This window comes from Melanotaenia boesemani, chromosome 11 (assembly GCF_017639745.1).
Source record: "Melanotaenia boesemani isolate fMelBoe1 chromosome 11, fMelBoe1.pri, whole genome shotgun sequence".
Taxonomy (NCBI): Eukaryota; Metazoa; Chordata; class Actinopteri; order Atheriniformes; family Melanotaeniidae; genus Melanotaenia; species Melanotaenia boesemani.
In genome coordinates, this window is record NC_055692.1 from 36,826,778 (window position 1) to 36,834,468 (window position 7,691).

Below are 7,691 nucleotides of genomic sequence, written 5' to 3' on the forward strand. Positions count from 1 at the left end.
GCAATGGATTCTGGGTACTTTGTTTTCGCTCTGCTTTAACAGCTGCTTTAGATGCAGTGGACCAGGACATCATCCTCTCCAGGCTGGACCAGTGGGCAGGCATCACTGGTCCAGCTCTGTAACAGTTCAGGTCCCTGCTTTAGACCTAGTGGACCACAGTGGTTCTGCACCTAACTCTTGGGCTACTCCTACCTGTCAAACATTACTTAATGTGATTTAGAACTTTAGTATTAAATTATGTGACATGGATCAGGAACCCTGCATGAAACATGTGGCAGCGATGCTGTTACCTGACCAGAGCGCTCTTCCTCGGTTGCCTTTCACTTTTTCCAAAAATATTTTAACAGACTCATATGAGCCTGCAACCAGTGGTTAACACATTACGGTGCATAGATGATGCTTATATTCTAGTGGTGAGGAACCCTGGTCCTCAAGGGCCGTATTCCTGCACGTTTTCCATGTTTCCCTGCTCTAACACACCTGATTCAAATCAAATGGATCCAACAGCCAACAAGTTCTGCACATTGACTCATTCATTTGCTCTTCATCAATATCTTCATTACGATGTCTATTCAATCAGCAGCTACCTTTCCTCTCTCCAGACTCCACACGTAGTAAGCTATCGGATGCTCTCCAAGTTTACTGGCCTGTGGGCTCAACTAATGAAGTTTACTTAGGCCCCGCCCCTCTGCCCCTCGTCGCTCTGCATGCTGCATTCACGTGCAGAGCGGATGTCTGACAGCAGAGTAGCTACCGCTGCGCTTCTGGAGGAAGGCAGAAACTGATGAGGTTTCACCACATCACCAGTGTTTCATCAAGGTGATTAGAAGACAATGACGAGGCAGAAGAAGAAGTGACACAATCACTTATATACTCTCTCCACATATACCACATTTGACATTTTCTCCTTCATTTAGGAACAAACATATAAACAGGAGTAAATATCCTGCAAAAAATGACCTTGAGTCTTTCCAGAGAAGCATGTTTCAGAGATTTAAAGCTAAACTGTCCATGTAAAAGACCCATTATGTGTCCATTTCTAAACCACAACCTGATTTCTAGAGCTATTAAATATTATTTAAACCATTATAAAAAACCTGAATGTCTACAGGAAAGAGTTTCGAAATTAGGATAAATGACAAAATTGATAAATGGACTGACAACTTTAACTATAAATCATAAAATTAAAATAAATACATAAAAATAAATCATCATAAAACATCAAAATAGATAAAAACATGTTACTTCTGAAGTTTAGTGATTAAACTGTGTTACCATGTGAGCAGCTGACGCAGTTACTATGGTTACCTGAAGGGTGACGTGACTCACCTGGTTGGAGATGAGGTCCTCGCAGACGGACAAGGCCATCTGGATAGCGTTGGGCTTGTGCGTGACGGAGATGGCGTTCATCTTGAACTTGTCCTTGCCGTAGAGCGCATTAGCCTGGCTCACCGCCTCCTTGAACACCTGTTCGTAGCGTTTCTGACTCAGGACGGCGCCCACGTTGACCAGGCGGGGCTCGCAGCCACACAGAGCCACCGAGCAGCACTGCAGGACGGCCAACAGGAGGATGCTGCGCACCTCCACTGGGGAGGGAGAGGAGGAGGAATCAGAATGGACAATGCTCAGAAAACTGCTGCAAATCTGAGTGACCGCTAACAGATGGAGATCAGGGAGGTACTAGATAGAAAACTAGAAATAAATTCTAATGTCTAATGTCATGTTTGTTTTCCAGTCATGTTAAGTTTAATTTATCATCTTCTTTCTCTCTGTTATGTTAAGATCTCATGTCTCCATAATGATCTCTAGCTCCAGATCTCCTGGTGGGAGGAAACCAATCCTCTGCTAAACCAGTTTCTGGTCTCCATGTTGATCTCTTATCAGTACTTCCTTACTGTTTCAGTATGTTTTCATGTATCTGTACTTTACTAAAGTAGATTTAGTTATGGATACTTATGCATACCCCTCCCTGAGTCGCCACCTTACCACAGTGGAGGGGTTTGCATGTCCCGATGATCCTAGGAGCTATGTTGTTGGGGGCTTTATGGCACTGGTAGGGTCACCCATTAAAAACTGGTCTCTGTTGTCATGAGGTGGGGCCCGGTGGCCTTTGCCCATGGGGCTTGGTTGGGCTAAGCCTGAAAGGGTGACATGCCAACCCTCCCCCCCCCCCCCCTGTGGGCTCACCACCTGCAGGAGGGGCCATAGGGGTCGGGTGCAGTGTGAGCTGAGCAACAGCCGAAGCTTGCACTCTGGAACCACTGTCCTCAAGAGGGGCTGGACCCTCTTCCATTCTGGAGTTGCTCCCGGTGAGAGGCGGCGAGCAGGTGTGGGCATGCTCATTGCCCCCCAACTTGGCACCTGTACGTTGGGGTTTACCCCGGTGGACAAAAGGGTACCTCCCTCCGCCTTCGGGTGGGGGGACGGGTCCTGACTGTTGTTTGTGCTTATGCATCAAATAGCAGCTCAGAGTACCCACCCTTTTTGGAGTCCTTGGAGGGGGTGTTGGAGAGCACTCCTTCCGGGGACTCCCTTGTTCTGCTGGGGGACTTCAATGCTCACGTGGGCAATGACAGCGAGAATTGGAGGGGTGTGACTGGGAGGAACGGCCTCCCTGATCTGAACCATAACTGTCATTTCCTTCCTGTATTCCCACCAGGTTAGTCCGCTAGAACAATTGGAGATTCAGTTCAGTCGGTGGGCCACGATAGTCCACTAGACTCAGTATGATTGGAGACTGGGTTCAGTTGGGGGGGTGTAACATTCCTCCTGGTTCCAGTTTGCATTCACACTCCATGACTCAAACAAATCTGACCTTTTAAATAAGATGTTTTGCAGTCCCCCCAGAGAAGGTGCTGCTACAAGAATTGTTGAAGGAGAAGACAAGACAACCAACGAAGAAGGAAACTGGTTCATCTATTGGTTAATGCAGGATCAGAGTAAAACATGGAGCTGCACCAGATCCTGGCGGTCTTGGGTTGATCGTGTTTCTGTCAGAAGTTCAGGTCAGGAGTTCTTCTGACCAGGATCCCCCGCACCCAGAGGGACTAAAATGATAGGACCAGATAGTTGCTACAATTACTTCACTCATTACTGCGTTTAAAAAGGAACTTCACTACTTATTACTTTACTTTACCATTTCTTAATTCAGCGTGTAGACATGGACAAACATCATAGTGTTTACTGTATATTTTAAACAAAACAGCTTTAAAACCACAACAACAACATCCCTGTCTGTGGGAAGAAATGGACACACTTGTCTCATCATCATTTTATGTAGTATTTTTCTAAACCTGGGCAATTCAATAGTCAACAGGGGGAGCATGTCTCCTACGATGAACTGGTAAATAGCTTGTTCATTTCTGTCTTACCGGCTGCTGTGCTCCAGCAAATGTTGAAAAAAGCTTAGCTTGTATAGGGGGGGTCGGCTGCTTGTTAAGGCGGGTCGGCTTCTTGTTTAGGGGGGGTCGGCTGCTTGTTTAGGCGGGTTGGCTGCTTGTTAAGGCGGGTCGGCTGCTTGTTAAGGCAGGTCGGCTGCTTGTTTAGGCGGGTTGGCTGCTTGTTAAGGCGGGTCGGCTGCTTGTTTAGGCGGGTCGGCTGTTTGTTAAGATTTGCTACGTCACGCAAATCGATCTCTATGGCAACGTGCCCAGGCAAGCACACACACAGGCAGCAGCATGCGTGTACCACTTAAAACAGATCAGGACTTTACACATAGGCAAACACGGCTCGAGTAACGCAGAAAAACATGTTACTGTAGTCCAGTACAGTTATTTCATTACCAATATTTTGAGTGCGTTACTCCCAACACTCCCCACAACGTACTTTACTTTATAGTCCACCACCTTTATTTGGTCCACTTGAAGCGAACCTCGATCTGCATTTCTAAGTGGACTGAGTCCACTTCTTTAATACCAATCAGTTTGGTTGCTCATTCACAATAACCCAAACAAAGTCAATTTCCCAACAAATGAACTGGCATTAAAATCAAGAAGGTGGTGTGAATGCATCCTAGACCATCTTCAGGAATAGTTTCCAGAATCCTTGAAGGACTTTCCAAAACTCTTCTATGGATAATTCTGCCTTATATTCTGTTCTTGTACAGCTGATCCCATACCGCTTCAATATTTTCGAAGTCCGGGTTCTGTGGAGGATCCGTCCCTCCATCAGACCACTCCCTGTTTCCTTCCTTAAGAATGGCTTCTTGAAAGCCATGTTTCCATGGAGACCATTTCTGATGAGGCTTCGTCTAACAGCAGATTTATCAGCTAAAGGTCCAGATGCATCTCAGGTCCTGATTCAGACCTTGTTGCTGCAAAAATCCTGTTTTCTGTCTGTCAGACTGTCTGGTCTTTGGTGGTTTTACAGAAACTAAAGAAATGGGAACAGATGATGCGTCTTGTGACAAAGAACCTAAAGATCCAGTTTAAACCAGTTCTTTGCTAAGCTGTCTGTCATTAGTCGACACAACTCTGGTTCATCCCGATAGTTAGAAGCCTTTTTATCCTGAAGGATTCAAAAGGATGGAGAACTATCGATAGAGACCACTTTAAAAGATTACAAGAAAGTCAGAGATGAAGACATGAGCACTGGACCAGGACTCTGGATGAAGGCTCTGGATTAGGGCTCTTGACTGTGAATCAGGATAGCAGGCCAAAGGATTGAGGGCCCCATGTCTCAGTGTGGGGCCCCTGCAGCATCACAGGGTGGGATTCTGGGGGGCTCCTGATTGGTAGCTTGTGAAGCGATGAAGGTATACGCCTGTCTTCTTGATTTGATCTCTTTTTCTATTTGCATCTTTGTTTAAAATAATGTCATGTTTTATTTCAGTTTTGTAACAGTTGTGTTCATTCATCTTTCCTCAGCAATCACTCTGGCTGCTCTCACGCTTTAATAAAGTTTTATCTAAATAAAATCATAAATAAAATATGATCAGTTTCTGAATTAATGACAAATGTTATAAAACAGTGAGCAACATCATGTGACATCCTCATAGCTTCATCCGTCATGTTAGGAGACAGTGTGCAGGTGTACCATCTCACCTGTTGGATCATCATGCCATTCATCTAACCAGCAGGTTCCCAACCTATCTTCCTCAGAGACCCCCTTGATACAAATGCTGAAAAGCCCCCACTCATGGACCCCCCACAACCTGCCGCGAGTCTCCACAGCTTTCCAGAGCTGCTGGAGTCTTCCACATCAAAGACGCTCAGTGGCGTAGCTGCTTTGTGAATCTGGCTTTCCATCTTGCCAGTGAGCCGAGCTGCTGTCCGTCAATGATTTCTGCCTGAGTATCCTGACCCGCCCACTCTCCGACCCCTGATCACACCACACCTCCCACCCAACCCTGGCAGTTTCAGGTATTTTTCAATTTCAGCAGTGGGTGGAGTTACACTTTAATCCCAGTATAAACCAGTGTGTAGCGGCTTTTAATGCCAGAAAAAACCAGTCTGTAACAGCTTTTAATCCCAGTATAAACCAGTCTGTAGCGGCTTTTAATCCCAGTATAAACCAGTCTGTAGCAGCTTTTAATCCCAGTATTAACCAGTCTGTAGCAGCGTTTAATCCCAGTATAAACCAGTCTGTAGCAGCTTTTGATCCCAGTACAAACCAGTCTGTAACGGCTTTTAATCCTAGTATAAACCAGTCTGTAGCAGCTTTTAATCCCAGTATAAACCAGTCTGTAGCAGTTTTTAATCCCACTATAAACCAGTGTGTAGCAGCTTTTAATCCCAGTATAAACCAGTCTGTAGCAGCTTTTAATCCCAGTATAAACCAGTCTGTAGCAGCTTTTAATCCCAGTATAAACCAGTCTGTAGCAGTTTGTAATCCCAGTATAAACCAGTGTGTAGCTGCTTTTAATCCCAGTATAAACTAGTCTGTAGCAGCTTTTAATCCCAGTATAAACCAGTCTGTAGCAGCTTTTAATCCCAGTATAAACTAGTCTGTAGCAGCTTTTAATCCCAGTATAAACCAGTCTGTAGCTGCTTTTAATCCCAGTATAAACTAGTCTATAGCAGCTTTTAATCCAAGTATAAACCAGTCTGTAGCAGCTTTTAATCCCAGTATAAACTAGTCTGTAGCAGCTTTTAATCCCAGTATAAACCAGTCTGTAGCAGTTTTTAATCCCAGTATAAACTAGTCTGTAGCAGCTTTTAATCCCAGTATGAACCAGTCTGTAGCAGCTTTTAATCCCAGTATAAACTAGTCTGTGGCAGCTTTTAATCCCAGTATAAACCAGTCTGTAGCTGCTTTTAATCCCAGTATAAACTAGTCTGTAGCAGCTTTTAATCCAAGTATAAACCAGTCTGTAGCAGCTTTTAATCCCAGTATAAACTAGTCTGTAGCAGCTTTTAATCCCAGTATAAACCAGTCTGTAGCAGTTTTTAATCCCAGTATAAACCAGTCTGTAGCAGCTTTTAATCCCATTATAAACCTGTGTGTAGCAGCTTTTAATCCCAGTATAAACCAGTCTGTAGCAGCTTTTAATCCCAGTATAATCTAGTCTGTAGCAACTTTTAATCCCAGTATAAACCAGTCTGTAGCAGCGTTTAATCCCAGTATAAACCAGTCTGTAGCAGCTTTTAATCCCAGTATAAACCAGTCTGTAGAAGTTTTTAATCCCAGTATAAACCAGTCTGTAGCGGCTTTTAATCCCAGTATAAGCCAGTGTGTAGCAGCTTTTAATCCCAGTATAAACCAGTCTGTAGCAGCTTTTAATCCCAGTATAAACCAGTGTCTAGCAGCATTTAATCCCAGTATAAACCAGTCTGTAGCAGCTTTTAATCCCAGTATAAACCAGTGTCTAGCAGCATTTAATCCCAGTATAAACCAGTCTGTAGCAGCTTTTAATCCCAGTATAAACCAGTCTGTAACAGCGTTTAATCCCAGTATAAACCAGTCTGTAGCAGTTTTTAATCCCAGTATAAACCAGTCTGTAACAGCTTTTAATCCTAGTATAAACCAGTCTGTAGCAGCTTTTAATCCCAGTATAAACCAGTCTGTTGCAGCTTTTAATCCCAGTATAAACCAGTGTGTAGCAGATTTTAATCCCAGTATAAACCAGTCTGTAGCAACTTTTAATCCCAGTATAAACCAGTCTGTAGCAGCTTTTAATCCTAGTATAAACCAGTCTGTACCAGTTTTTAATCCCAGTATAAACCAGTCTGTAGCATCTTTTAATCCCAGTATAAACCAGTGGGTAGCAGCTTTTAATCCCAGTATAAACCAGTCTGTGGCAGCTTTTAATCCCAGTATAAACCAGTGGGTAGCAGCTTTTAATCCCAGTATAAACCAGTCTGTAGCAGCTTTTAATCCCAGTATAAACCAGTGTCTAGCAGCTTTTAATCCCAGTATAAACCAGTCTGTAGCAGCTTTTAATCCCAGTATAAACCAGTCTGTAACAGCTTTTAATCCCAGTATAAACCAGTGTGTAGCAACTTTTAATCCCAGTATAAACCAGTCTGTAGCAGCTTTTCATCCCAGTATAAACCAGCGTGTAGCAGATTTTAATCCCAGTATAAACCAGTCTGTAACAACTTTTAATCCCAGTATAAACCAGTCTGTAGCAGCTTTTAATCCTAGTATAAACCAGTCTGTACCAGTTTTTAATCCCAGTATAAACCAGTGTGTAGCAGCTTTTAATGCTAGTATAAACCAGTCTGTAGCATCTTTTAATCCCAGTATAAACC

General features: G+C 43.8%; 1 pseudogene; it reads right to left on the reverse strand.

The window, feature by feature from the left end:
- LOC121649383 overlaps window positions 1-7,691 on the reverse strand; it is a 543,071-nt pseudogene that overhangs the window by 131,369 nt on the left and 404,011 nt on the right.